This window comes from Electrophorus electricus, chromosome 19 (genome assembly GCF_041902795.1).
Source record: "Electrophorus electricus isolate QZ-2024a chromosome 19, ASM4190279v1, whole genome shotgun sequence".
NCBI classification, from domain to species: domain Eukaryota; kingdom Metazoa; phylum Chordata; class Actinopteri; order Gymnotiformes; family Gymnotidae; genus Electrophorus; species Electrophorus electricus.
The window spans coordinates 6,635,001-6,650,309 of NC_137515.1; the positions used below are offsets into that span (position 1 = coordinate 6,635,001).

General features: G+C 39.6%; 1 long non-coding RNA gene across 3 annotated transcripts; it reads right to left on the reverse strand.

Annotated features, from left to right (window-relative positions):
- Window positions 1-4,103: 4,103 nt before the first annotated feature.
- LOC113576458 (uncharacterized) lies at window positions 4,104-8,031 on the reverse strand. 3 transcript variants are annotated; one of them, XR_004777095.2, is made up of 3 exons: window positions 7,875-8,031; window positions 6,620-6,850; window positions 4,104-4,566 (listed from the first exon to the last, which is right to left on the reverse strand). It is a non-coding gene; the product is annotated as an uncharacterized LOC113576458 (long non-coding RNA). The 3 variants fall into 3 exon arrangements; XR_004777094.2 differs by lacking the exon at window positions 7,875-8,031 and adding an exon at window positions 7,750-7,872; XR_003410514.3 differs by lacking the exon at window positions 7,875-8,031 and having other exon boundaries at window positions 6,620-7,741.
- Window positions 8,032-15,309: the final 7,278 nt, after the last annotated feature.

Here is a 15,309-nt window from a genome sequence, read left to right on the forward strand (position 1 = left end):
TAGAGCTTCGTTTCATAAATGTCATTTGAGTCTCTCACCGGAAAATGTGCCTATTCACTGTTCATTATATCGGTCTACTGTCCACTTGTCTAACTTACTGAAGCAAAGTGGTGGCACTCAGTGATCTTCATTAGGGATTTCACTAACCCTTCCACACTTGAAACAAACAAAATGTAAACATTATTTCAAAATGTAAGGAATGCTGACAAGTATATTTAAATCTTTTAATTAAAATATATTATTTCATATGTATGAGTTATTTAATATGTACAAACATTACAATCAACATTTCAGTTAAAAAAAAAAACTTTGCATACACAAATTATACTTTACATTCAGCTAAGACCTTTGTCTGCTATAGTTGCTTGCTAACTAGGCTGCTGAGTTAATTAAAGAATTAGCCAGAGTAAAAAATTATTAATCACTCTTCGGTGCATATATCTATTCACTGCTTGAGTGTGGAATGATGCAATAGATGTCCTTTCCATCTGTTGTGCACACAAACACCTCATAGTAGCATCCTGCTCAGACAATACCAAAGACATGTTCCCATGTTTCCCAAAGAAAGGTATTTCTGGTAGCCAGAAACAACTCATCCCTGGCCATTTGTAGTTACCTTTGCATGAGCTTTGTTTTGCAGCCAGTTATCAGTTAGTATTTGAATAAATGTGAACACTGGTTTATCAGCAGATGAGATCTGTAATGACCTGAGCTGGTCTGATTTTGTTCGTGAGCGTTTAGGTGAAGAAACTTAAACTGTATTGGCTATCAAATACTGGCAGGTGGAGCTTATTATAAAGCAGCGCTTTTAAATCCATTGGTGGGGCACTGAAGTGGCATAAAAACAGCTCCAGTGTTGGAGTGCTTTGGTTGGGGAGGCATATAGATGGTCAGGGCTTGATTGGAGGAGATGCCAATCGCCCAGTAAAAAGAAAACAGTGAAACAGTGAAAGATGTTTGAAGTTAATAAAAAAGAAAATCTGTTCCTATAATCTTAGGGGATTGTTTTATATTTAATTAAACAGCAGAAATGCGGTTTTAGGATTGGTTCAGAGAGAATGGTAGAAGTTAAATAAAAATGGATGTTGCTTGCTTTGTGCTGGGGAGCGCAATGAACCAGCTCAGCGTATTTGGAAGCAACATAGAACTGTATTGAATTAATTGTGTTTGCATCAATTACCACACTTGGCGACTGTTATAAGTAGTTCAGCTATGAGGTTAGTTGTAACATTTGCACTCACTCCGCTTCTGGTTAATTTGTTCAGAAACGGTTGTGCTGGAAACAAAGTTCATTTGTAGCAGAGCTGTGCAGATATAAGTGCAAAGACAATCTTTAGCAAAAAAAAAAAAGCATTATGTTGTTATCCATGCTGCTTTACCTCTGTACTCCAGTTGATGTGGAAATGTGAATATGTTTTACCAAGAACAAAGTATTAAAAGTCTTGTAAAATACAGGATTTACGGCCATTGCCCACCAGTCTGTAACTTATCGAAAATTCTTTCTAAACAACTAGCTAGATATCTAACGATAGCTATGGCTACTTCAGCCTTACTGTTTACTTTTCATTTCTTTCTTTTTTTTTTTTTTTTTTTGATAATCGCCTGGAAAATGTCATTCACACATTATATATTGGTGATATGTACATGCCACCTTTGTTGAGATTACTCGTACTCAACTGCGTTTGCAAAGCATCTGCAGTCATGTCGATTACCACAGGGTTTTCTTTTTTGGGAGCGGAAATAGTGCCATTTGCCGACCCAGAACGCACAGAATGCTCAGCAAATGCAATAAACTCCAGAGAAAATTAAGTTAAATTTATTAACAGAGACACCATTATTACAAATCCTAAATAATCAATTACTATCAATTGTCAATTAGGCTACATGGTAAGACGATACACAATTACCTGAACATTTTGGAGCATTATCATGCAGTTAGTGTATCTTACATTACTGCTGTGTCCAAGGTTGTTGCAGTCTACTATACACACGGACTAGACATCTGGAATTTCTAACACGTAACTTTAAACCAAAGAGTGTTTCTCTAGGAGTGCTGTTTTCTTGTATAATGGGCCAGGCTCCTGTTCCTGCTGAACTGAGCCAGTGTTGCAGTAGAACTGATATCAGATCAGAAGGCACTGGAGGCCAGGTCCTGATAATACCAACACAGGACACTCACTGACCATGACCAGGGTGCTCATGAGTGGATAAATATAACACATATTTAACCATTAGTACACTTACAGGCACAACATGGAGCCCTAGTCCATTTTTACTTATCAAAATGTATTTAATTGATTAGTTATGTTCTATGAACATTATTGGCCTGTGCATATTTGCATGTTGCATCTCTGGAAGCCAACCATAGTTTGCACTGGAAAAAGACACAATTGTCAGTCTAACATTACACACAGACTAATAGTCTATCACAGACTATTACAATTTTTCACTTCATTAACAACACTAATAGTTAACAACCCCATAAAATAATAGTGTAGTGTAAAGAAATACTTTTTTCTCTCATGTTTAGGTGCAAACAAATAACGAAACATAGACCACATTCATAAAATATGTTTTATGATTCATGCTATGTTTAGGATAAAACCACTGTATTTTTATATTTAGTGTAAAACTAATAGATTTAGACCTAATGGTCATGTAACTTGAGCTGCATTTATCCACCACAGGGTTAAAAGTAAGGTTAATAGGGATCAGCCATTTTCAAAACTAGTAAGATGGATATTAATGTTTATAAAAACTAATTAAGTGGATATTGATGTCAGTACAACTGTTGTGCATTTCAGCACATTTTCACACATGGAAATATTTAACATTACAATTCCCACTGTTTGAGAGACATTTACTGTCAGCCAAATGTCATAAGCAGTTTGTTATGAAACTGTGCATCTGAAATTGATGCATCTCTCTTCCAGAATGAGGCTGTTGCTTCATTGTTTTATTGCCCAAGATGGAGTGGTATCAATTAATCGAGCTTGAGCACCAAGCATTTGATTTATTAGCGGTTTGTATGTTGCAATGGTGAATGTGCCCACATTTTGTTTGCGTATTCCCCTCCTGTAAGTCCTCCTGTGAAAATGAACTGTGTGTATAGAAGCTTGGTTTACTGCAACAGGCAGGCTACATCAGCTGTGGTACATCACAGTAGTGGACCTTCTGTCTTCATTGCTTCAGCATATCCGAGACATTCACCCACGGGCTGAAGAAACTGCACCTATTCTTGGTTTCTTTACAGGTGATGAACTTAGCCACTGTGAACAAAGGAGAAAATAATAGCTGTTCACCAATCAACTAAGCTCTGCACCCACTCAGAAAGGTGAAATTTAAAAGTGCAGTTTATTTCTTTGGTTGCCAGACTGAGAGCAAGTGTTTCAATCATTTCTGTGCTACAGTTGGTAAGGCCATGGCAGTGTGGTAATCCCTGGCAATGTGATTTTTCTCTTAAGTCACAAATCAGCATGCCAGGAACCCACACAGCCACAACATGGCATCAAGGCAGAATGTACACACGCATCCACCTCCCCCCTACTCGAGCTCCCATTATTCCCATGCTTGAGCTAACTCTGGGTATTTCCTTAATTACCCACTACATCCAAATCAGGAACTAGCTGAACATTTCTCCCCTCCAAATACAGACATATAAGGCTTTGAAATAAAGAGGGAGAGAAAAGCATTTCCTACAGTAAGATTACAATTCAGTACCATAGCAAGCAAGTGCCTTGGTGCTGACACATTGTGAGAAAATCATTGACTCACACTGTGAGTCTTTGAAGCTAAAAATGCTTGGTGCCTAAATTGAATCTTTGTTTATAAGACATGCTAAACTATATAATTAATTACTGGATTTTTGTATTCATTATACATTTAAAAAGACTTGGTTTTGAAATTTCAAGAGTTAGTAGATGGCCTCATAAGCATTTTGGCTGACTGAAGAAGATGTACGAAGGACTGAACTGATCTCACTGAGTTTATATTTTGAATTCTAAAGTATTTCTCTTGCAGCTACCAGCTAAAATGTAGTTAGTCCACTACATTTTAAGACAATGGTTCCTCTTTTTATTCCATTGCAACTTAAAAAACACAAGTCAAGTCATGTTCATTTTAATCTGCGAGATTAAACTGTGTATTAAGAGAAGACAGCCATTGTTCAAATGAATAAAAAGAAGAAAAGGATCAGTCTACTAGACCTCTAACCATGCATGGACCGGCTGGGGGATTGACTCAGAGTCCCTAATCCTTAATGTGGATCAACACTGAAGTCCTGCTTTCTGCAAGTTGGGGTTTGTAAATGAACTGCTTGGATTTCTCTAAATGATAGCAGTGAAATGAGCTTTACAGGGGTGAGATAATACACCTAAAAAGACTGTGGGATCTGTGCATTGCAAAATGAGGTCCGATGAAGTTCTGAATAATAATCATTATCATAAAAATATATGCATGCCACTGTGCACATGACACTTCTTTAATCTCTTAAGGTTCTCTGTTCTTCTTGATCCAAAAGCATGATTGATCCTTTCCAGCTTCTGTATACAGTACCAAAGTATTGAGCTACAAGGCAAAGAAAACAGAGGTTAAAGATGTCAGTTGTGTGACATAGCTAGCAAATATATAGCCGTATGCTAGCAATTGCTTACTGTCCCAGCTAAATCAAGGCATTACAGTTGAAACCTCCGAGGAGAGATTAAAGTGGGACTGTTGAAGCACATGTCCACGCTGCTGTGTGCATATATGCCAAAGCCACTCTCAGGACATGACCCTAAGGGTTTGCCCGATAAAAATCTCCATGGCTGCAATTATGTCATTATGTCTGGAGCAAACCCTGATTGCAGGGAGTAATCAAATGCTGCTTCTGTTCCCTTTTCCCTCATGTCCCAAAAACCTGGAAAGGGAAAAGAAACTTCCAGAATGGGGAAACATTGGAGCGTCACATTTAATGTCTGTGGTTGTACTTCTAAACCAATGTATTCAAAATTATTATTTTTAAATATTATAAACAAAAAACAACAAAGCGTGTTTCTAATGCAACAGCAGTACCACTTCTGCAATCAGTCATGTCGAATTGGATAGCAGTCTGACAGTCACTGCTGATTTATGAATCAACATGGATAAATCATTGCAGTTCCACCAGTTTCATAGCTCTTTTTTCTGATCTGTGCAGTGCATTCCGTTTCCCTGAGTCAACTATCACATTCATGCAGTTCATACAGCTGTGTGTGAAAGCATGTATCATATTTTGGTTTCCTTCATAGGCTGCTTCCACTCACTGCACTACTCACTGTCCCTTTTTTTACTGATGATGGAGACCGAAATATTAGGCTATGTTCATGTCCTCTCATGATCTCTGCATGATCTCAGCATGTGATCCTTCTGTTGGTTTAGGTCTTGCTCTCCCCAAATCCTGTGTCTAAAACCATTTAGATAGGCAGTCAAGATTGCTTCAAGTGAATTCGTGAATTGGATTAATGCTCCATGGCATTCCATGGGATTCTTAGGTATTTTCAGTAAAACACCACAAGACACCTGCCACAGTTCCTCTGACTTTATCCTAAGCCTACTCCCCATTTAAACTCTGAGCCACTAACCTCACTTGACCTTCATATCACCCAGGACAGACTGTTTCAGCTGGTAGGGCTGTGGTTAGACACTTGGCTCCTCTGATCCATCAACACTTGTGCATTTGAGATGTAAAAACAGGGCTATTTCTTCTCTACGTCAAGACAAATGATACACTCATTTGTATGTTTTCACCCTTATATAATGCGTAAAATGTCTCTTGAAGCATTCCAAGCCCTAGCCTGCCAGCCAGAGACCTCATTAGTGCAATATTTCATTGTTTCAGTATTTCATTGAAACATGCTCACTGCATTTAGGTCTCCCGCCAGAACAGCCTGATGATCTCAGAGCCAGTCATTTCTCAGAAGGGGGCACAGGCAGGAGGCTGAAGTAATTGACTTTGACTAGTGGGAGGGCTGACTTTGGCCAGTGAGTGTGGTCTCGCTGGGCTTTGCTTAGCTGGTCCTGCTCACCATCCACACCATGAATACCAGATGGCTGAGGAGAAATGTCCACCTAAGCCTACCATAGCTGTGTTAAGAATGCTGACAGACTCACTACTGTATGTGGATACATTACAGCTAAGTGCCAGGTGCGTGACCACAGACAGGGGGCGCTGACGGCCCTGGTCAGTTGTGTATGCACAAACACCCTGAGTTACCTCGAATGACTCTTTAGCAGATGGTGCGAAAAATTGTTCACAGAGAAAACAGAAACACATGATATGTCAAATATGAATGGAAACTTCTCCTGACTTACTACTATAAATCCTTAAGAAGTGCAGACAGATCCTGATAAATCCATGGCTAGAAAAGCTGCTAAAAGCAGTCACTCCAAAAGATGATCACTGTACTCTCTGTACTTTAAAGATGATCACTGTACTCTCTATACTTTAAAGCAGTCAAATGAAGAAGTGCCATTTAAGTATAAAAAATAACTCATTAATACATATAATATGGAATATATGGTATGAATTAGCTTGAGACAAGTTGCTTTGTAAACATGTCAACAACAACTTTTCAAAGTATGAAAATACAAAATGTCTTACCTCTGTCTTCATTAGTCTCTTAGAGATCAAAAAGAAATTCCCTTCCAGTAGAGAGTAATGAGGTAACAGGCAATCAGAGAGTCGGGAGGAGACTCCCTACTGCACTGCCTCTCTGCCCGAGCCCGAACCCGAGCAACTCATCATCCATCCATACCTCTCATTACTGCCTTGCCCTGCTCCGATTTCACACAAAGCATGCAGTGTCTAGCGTCTCTGTGTGTGTGTGTGTGTCTGTGTGTGAGAGAGAGAGAGAGAGAGAGAGAGAGAGAGAGAGAGAGAGAGAGAGAGAGAGAGAGAGAGAGAGAGAGAGAGAGAGAGAGAGAGAGACAGACACAGAAAAAGAGAGAAAGCAGGAGAGACACTGCTAGAAATCCTCTAAGTAGAATTCTTAGCCTCAGCAGCTTTAAAACATGTTTAGTAGAAAGTGGGATCCTGTTTACACACAAACATGCATGCTCACACGTGTACACACATACATACACATACAAACACATACACTCACGCACGCATGCACACACACACACACACTAAGGAGAAAATGAGCTTTACTCAGCACCGGTTTCCTTGCCAGTCCCGCCCTTTTGTCTGCTGGATGCCAAGTATTGCAGTTCTCTACAGCAGCCCTGATCTGCTCTACTTCTCTGAGTAGCCTCTCTACCTCTCTCTACCTTTCTCTCTCTCTCTCTCTCTCTCTCTCTCTCTTTTGCTCTGTTTTTGTTCACCCCTTTTACTCTTTTCTGCCCTGGAGAACATTATACTGTTTATGATGAAATACCAATTTAAGAGTCCAATGGTGTGTAACCAAACCTCATTCTCCTCATTTCACATTACCCCTTGCCCTTAATCCACACTTTCATGTAACCACTGTACAAACCTTATTCCTATACAAAAACTGTAATCTAACTGTAAGTGTTATACAAAAACCCTACATTTCTACATGTGTTATGTTAGGACAATACTTCAGTAAGGAACTAGATAGCACCTGTGAACATTGCATACTGGGTCAAATCAGGGAGAAAATTCTTTATGCACATATCATGTCCAACAGGTAGTACAACAAAATGGAATCTATTGGGTGTGTCTACAGTGTCTATAGTGTACTATATATCACAAAAACATACAGAACTTACCTTATTCAGATCAGATTTACGGTTCTGTTTTTATGTTTTATATATTTAGATTCCATGACTGATACCTCATAATAAAAATAGAACTCCAGTGTTACAGTAAAAACATTATTTCTTAGTTTTGTTACCTGATCATGACAGAAAAAGGGTGTGAAGGCATCTGATGCCCCATGGTCTTCATCTGCACTATTTGTGCGGCTCTGTGAACCTCTGATGCGTTAATCGTAGCAAACAAACCCACAACAATTCAATGAGAGGTTTGTTGTTTTGTATTATATGGCACAATGCAGCTCATTCAGGACCCATGGTCTGTGTAGGACGCCCTGTGCACTCTCTCTGTGTGTCTCCGTCTCCCTCTCCTTCTATCTCTCTCTATGAACTAACCAGGGCAGAAAGAAGCTCTACTAAAACATTCCAAGCCTCCTCATAGCAGCATCTGTGCATGCAGGCTCCAGCAGCATGTGCTAAATGGGCTCCTTAATGTGGAACTGATGAGTCACTGGGAGTTAATCTTTGAAAATATTTGCCTTGTATTACCATAACTATAAATCAACATCCAAAATGAAAGTTTTCATCAGATTGGTATAATGACAGTGTGCGCTATGTTTTGAAAAATCAGGAATGTTGAAGATGTTTATGCAGCTTACATTCAAGTGTGGGTCTCAGTTAAAAGGGCCCTTTGGCATTTGGCTCTACTGAACATGGTTTCTGAGAGACAGGCAGCATCTACACAGCCTGCCACACAGTCTGAGCAGATTGTGCTGCAGCCCTTTAAACTTATGACTTCAAATGTCTGGTATTCCCATCCTGCAGACCAGCGGGCGTCCCCGCAGCATGGAGCTGCAGCTCATGCCAGGCCATGTAAGGCCAGTGCTGAAAAGAAACGTTAAAGACTATTAGGGCAAAGGGTGAGCAATGTGGAGGACGATTCAGGAAAAATCAAGACAGGAGGCAACAGAGACTGAAAAGAAGTGTGAGGGGTTGGGGGCAGGGATGGGGTTGGGGGGGGGGGAGATGGGGTGCAGGTGTGGGTGGGGTTGGGGGGCAAGGTTTGGTTGCTGGTGAGTGTGGGGGTGCCTCCATGTGGAAGGCCTATAAGCAGGGCAGATGCTGCTATGGGCTTGGCCACCGATGGGCTCCACATGTGCATCTCCCGCTGCCGTGATCCAGGGGAACGCACAGTCTTTCTGTCTCCACACCGAGCATCACAGCAACATTAAAATAAGACCAGACCTCCCAGCCACTGCTAACCAGTCGCTGCCCCTCTCATTTTGATAGCCCTCATGGGCCTCCTGTCCTCCTGAGCCTTCAGTATAATTTCAGTGCTTGGCATATTTAAGTAACAGAATCCAGATGTCTGATTAACATAAACTGTCCCCCTTGACCCACCCACCAGACTGCACCGCCAACTCCCACTTTGTAATCAGTCACTGGAAAAGTTCAGGGGAATAATTATCTGAAGCTCTGTGAGAGTGACACATTCTTAACGCATTCTTGTCAGCATATCATTTCCAACTTCCAGAGAATACAGAGAGAGAGAGAGAGAGAGAGAGAGAGAGAGAGAGAGAGAGAGAGAGAGAGAAGAAAGATTTATACTCTCCTGTTTTCATCTTGTGCTGATTAGTATTTGCAGTATTTTGCTCATTTCCTTAGATGATCTGGATTTCTTCTCTCTCTCTTTCCCTCTCCACAGGTGCAGTAAGTGCTTCTCTGCTTGTTGTGGTCACAAAGCTTTCTGAACGCCTCATTTCTTTTGGTTTACTTAAGCCCCCTCTCCCTTTCTTAAGGCTTTCAAATGCACATAGTCTAGTCACACATGTCTTATATTTCCCGCTCTTTCCCATGTGTCCACAGAACCAGTGAAATGGAACGGAAACAGTGTCAGAGTGTTAGCTTTAGCATTTAAGTTTTTACACTTAGGTCAAAAGACCGGTCCTTTCTCATTTCTTATAGAACAGAGTAAACTGTAAAGATCAATTAATCTTATCACCATCTAGTGGTCTTAATAGGCATAGCATTTGAATGGATTGAATGGAAAGACAGAAATTAAAACCCATGTCAATTCATGAAAAAAGCACTTCCCCACTCCCCCTTTCCACACAGTATCATACATGCAGACATTTTTTAAAGAATATTTGCAGTTATATGATTCCATATATAAATATACAGTCATGGCCAAACGTTTTGAGACTGACAAATTTTGGTTTTCACAAAGTTTACTGTTTTAGATCCTTTCAGATCCTGTCAGATGTTTATATGGTATAGTGAAGTACAATTATAAGCATTTCATAAGTTTTTGTTTTTTTTTACTTTTCATTGACAAATACATCCAGTTTAAGCAAAGATGTAATATTTACAGTGTTTCCTGACCATGGACGCAAAATTTCAAAGTTTTGTTCACCGAGCCACTTTTGCCTTGTGACATGGTGGTCCACCATGCTGGAAAAAGCATTGTTCATCACCAAGTTGCTCCTGGATTGTTGAGAGAAGTTACTCTTGGAGGATGTTTTGATATCATTCCTTATTCATGGCAGTGTTCTTAGGCAAACCTTTGAGTAAACGCTCTCCCTTGGATGAGTGCCCAGGAGCTGATATGTTTTTATACAGAAGGTAGTTACAAACCTGACATGCAAATCAAGGCCCTTTTTTTCCCAAGAAGTTTCCATGTGGTGACTGCAGAGCACAAAGCTGGTATTGAACTGATGTGAACAGATATAAGACACCATCAGACACCGTCACAGAACTGATGTGAAAATATATCAGATACTATCACAGTTAATCAGAAAATCTGCTTATGGTTTTATATGATATAGGTAATTTACTTAATACTCAACTAAGTGTGCAATTTCTCTTGAAATTGAACTGTTCTCTGGTTCTTTATTGGTACTCCATGGAAGATTAGTTTAGTTTGAGCTTAGTTCGAAAATCAGCATCACATACATGTATACATTACCAAATTAAATGTATACATCTTTGCTGCCACAAATTCACACATTACAGGGCAAAACATTAGAACTAGTTTCATATTACAAATATCTGGGATTTATGCTGGATGATGGTTTATCTTTAAATTTCATGTTAAACATTTTGAAAAAAATGTTGAGGTTAAAGATAGAGTTATATTTTAGGAACAGTTCTTGTTTTAATCAACAAGCAAGAAAGGAATTGATTGAAGCTACCTTCTTACTATTTTTGTATTATATTGATATTTTATATAGGTACACCTCAGAAATATTACAACTGTTGGATTCATAACACCTGAAAGACATTCTACTCATCATTGGGAAGTTGGGCTCTGTTATCAGTCAGAAGACAAACACATTGGACCACTTTTGTTTTCAATGCTATTATTTGTCGGCTCCTGTCACATTTGTCTGTATTTTCATTCATAAATAGCTGTCAGTATAATTTACGTTGGAGGGGATATATTCACTTTGACATTCCAAAAGTGAATTCTGAATTTGGTAAGACAGCTTTTAACTGTAGTTCTTTATTAACAGGGAATGAGTTACAGAAACATTTGAAATTAGACAGGTTGATATCCTTATCTGATTTTAAGATATCTGTTAATTTTATTACTATGTGTAACAATTGCACCCACATACAAGGAAGAGATCAAACAGATCAGTGGGGTCAGGCAGAAGACGAGGTATAAAAACCAGGAAGACAAATACATTTCTGGACCGCTCGGTACGCAACATGAAGTTAACAATACTTTGTGATGTGAACGCAAGGGAGGGAAGCTTGAGTAGGAAGGCAGTAATGAGGAGAATGAAGATCAGGTGCGTGCTAGTACTCTGGTGAATCAGATTGGGGTTGTGTACGAGTAGGCGTGACAGTGCAGGGCTGAGTGTGGTTCCTGGGGTTCGTAACACTATGTTAGTTCCTGTTTTAATAGTTTAATGTTGATATCTCTATTCCTTCCTCAACGTTTTGCCCTTGTTTTTTGGTGTTCAAATGGTTGTGTGCTGCCTTCTTGGCCAGGGTTCACTTGTAAATACATTTTTTTTTTTTATCTCCATGTGAATGTTACCATGGTTAAATAAGGTTTAATAATAATGACATATTAATTAGTTTTAAAAATTAGATACAGAGACAACCTGGACTCAGAAGATTTTACTATAGTAAATGAGTTTTAAACTCATTCAGGGATACTATGACTTGAAGTTTAAGATGAGACTGTAGATTGTTCCATGCTATTGGTGCAGAAATTGCACACAGTGAGTTTCTTTCACAATTCACTTCAGACTTTTGATGCAACAAATGGCAAGATATTGAGAGAACAGAGATTGTAATGTTCAACATACATTTTCAAAGAGAAGTTAAATAGGTCGGCATCTTGTTTATAGATAAAACATACCAATGGCAAAGACAACATATACCTAAGGCAAAACAGTTCAGTTTTGAATATAAATCACAATGATGAGTAAGAACTCCACAACCTGTGACGATACTGGCCATAGGAGGTACAATGTATTTTCATCTCCTCTGACCTGCCCAGAGATATGTCCATGGCATATTTCAAACTATACCTCAATAATTTACAGCAGGGTAGTCTCCCTAAGGCTTGCCCTTGTGTCTCATGTGGCATAGGTGCAATGCTGGTGAAATAAGGAGTCAAATTAGCATTATCCATCATGTGAATACAGTAGAAATATTAAACTATGGGAGGTATAATAAACCAACTCAGAAGGGATGTCTGTTGTTTTGTTTGACCAACATTATTAGCCTACCTGTTATGATAGAAAACTTTAACAACTCTACCACAGTTTCCAAGAAGGTGTCTATATCATTTGAGCATATGACAGTTTAGGTGTCCAAACCATTTGAAATATATAAACACACTCAGGTTTGTCAGGAGGTTTGGCAGACTGGTCTCAGACTCTTTTTATTCATTTGGCTGTTGGGCATTGAGTCACATACTATGGGTGTGCAGCAGGCAAGTAGGCACCAGCATAAGAAACTCCTCTCCCTGTTTGTGTTAGTCTCCTTGAGAACATGCTTCCCCACAATCACACAGAACTACAGGTAACGGTGAGGATTACACACAGAGCACCAGCAGTGCTGAAAAACCATGAAGTTCCATCAGCTGCTCCAGCTCCCAGTCTTCTTGTTTGGCCCTTGCATGGCAGGATGTCCCCCCTGGAATGGGTACTACCTTGAAGGCCATGGGTGAATGGATGCAACCCTTCCAGAACTAATGTCCCAGGGCCAGAAACAGTGGCTGCATGAAATACCAGAGAGCATGTAATAAGTTGGAGGAACAGGTGCAGGCCTTAGAGGAGATTAAAATACAGAGGAAGGAGGTTGGAGAAGAGCATGCTAAGGTGACTGAAGACCTCCGGTTGCTAACTGTGATTCCAGATTCCAGACTGGAGCCTGAGTGATATGTTGGGTGGGCTAAAGCCCCAACAGGATGCAGTGGATCAGTGGTTATGAAAAGTGTTCCATATATTTCAGCATTTAAATAGATCAGCCTACCATGCAGACATTCTAGTAGATACAACTTGGCATATCAGTAGATATGCCTCATCAGTTCACTTACTAATCTTGTGTTGACATGCATTCCTTTGAATGACAATGTCTATAACTTAGAAAGATATAGCCTTTTCATGGTTCCTTTAATAAGGACTCTGAGTAATAAGTTTAATAATGACTCTGACGTTAACAAGATACCAACATACTAATAGTGTAACATCAGAAGAACTGTGAAAGATTCCCCATCAAAGGATGATATAATTCATGGGAATTCCAGGATTTATGCGTGGTTTTTGCGTCAAGGGTGGAGTACGGGTTCACCACACCAAGAGTACAGGACACCTCCAGATAAACTTAGTGTGCTCAATTTATTAGTAAAAATTGTGAAAATAAAGAAAAAGGGAAATAAATGGTATGAAAAGTAATCAATTAAGTAGGACCCTAATGTTCCTCGAACATTAATCTACAGTCCTATTAATTAATGGACTAGGCTTCAGTACAAGGCTAAAATAGGATTGGATGCTGCTCAGTCAGCAGACAATCATCAAATGAATACAAATCCCATCTCGCCAACATCTACTTTCTGTTCTATACCCTCTTAAATACCCAAAGCCCTGGTATATACAAGGGTTGGAGCTGCTCCAGCTTCCATTCTTTTGGAACCAGGATCTGAGGTAAGTCTACTTCCTTGATTCAGTACATGTTGTGATGGGTATCTCTACTCTATGGCAGGTGACATCGTGATGGCGCAGGTCTCTGACTTCATCACAAGGATTTTTTGAAACTGACCAGCCGGTGAATGTAAACACACACACACACACACACACACACACACACACACACACACACACACACACACACACACACACACACACACACACACACACACACACACACACACACATTTTTCCAATCTGTAATAGGGTCTTAGGAGCTGTTTTATTCCATGAAGGAGTTTTAGATGAGGGATGGAAGCATTAAATTGTTACTGTATTGTAGTACACCCTTTCCTTTACATGCAGTATAGCAAATAGGGTGTTTTTTCCCAAGCCTAGTGTCTGTTCACATCAGTCAGATAAAGCCCTGGCCTCCTAAAACAGGCATTCTGGTTTCAAATCCCATCAGGTGTGATGTTATAGCGGAGTGTTGCCAAGGAAATGTGCTGGGCCCATAACACAGAGGTTGATGGATCATAACTATCCTCTGCTAAGAGCTCTGTAAATTATGCACACACCAATTTTGTAGGTACTGTAACTCTGAACAAGTGTATCTGCTAAATGCTCTAAATATAAACAGAGTAAGGGAGCGCTTGGATGAACCATGGATATTTCTGTTTACCACAGCGGTCCATCCAAAGAGCAGTTTCTCAGCCTGCAAGCACCAAAGGGCCCAGTATGGATAATCACTCAAACTCCCATTTTAGAACATAAATAACATTGTCATAATACTGGGTTGATACACATTTTGTGTACAGTGAAGTGTCTGCTGGATGAAGACAGTGACGTTTCTGCTGTTTGCTCATTGCACCTGTACAGCTCTGCAGCTGGAAATGCCCGAATCAGCAATGCCACTTTTTAAATCGTATGAGACTGAGGAAGTGTGCACTAGCTTCATGCAAATCTGTATATGGTCCATCATACACACACAACTTCATTTTAGCATCCATGGCCTGGATCCGCAAAGCTGTCTGAAAGCCAACTCTGACAAAAGCTGCCAGAGTTCAGTGTTGGATTGTGGGCTATAACGTTGTTGACACACTTGTAGGTGCTCCCAATCAAATACAGAAATTATAACATTAAAGAAATTATATCATTGATCAATAAATAAATCATGGAGAAGTGTCCTGATAATGCTTGCTAGTCTCAAGACTTGCTCAAGAAAATCTCCTCTTATAAATGGCATTTTAAGCAAAGAATTTTAAACACATATTAATTAAATTTTTAGACAACTCTGACACAAACAACTCTGCTCGATTATAATAATCCAGTATTCATATAATCAGGTGAGATGTTTTTATTGGCCAACTAAAATAGGCAACGAGAGTCTATTTTTGGGTCTAATCGTACAGCAGACATTTTGGTAGAC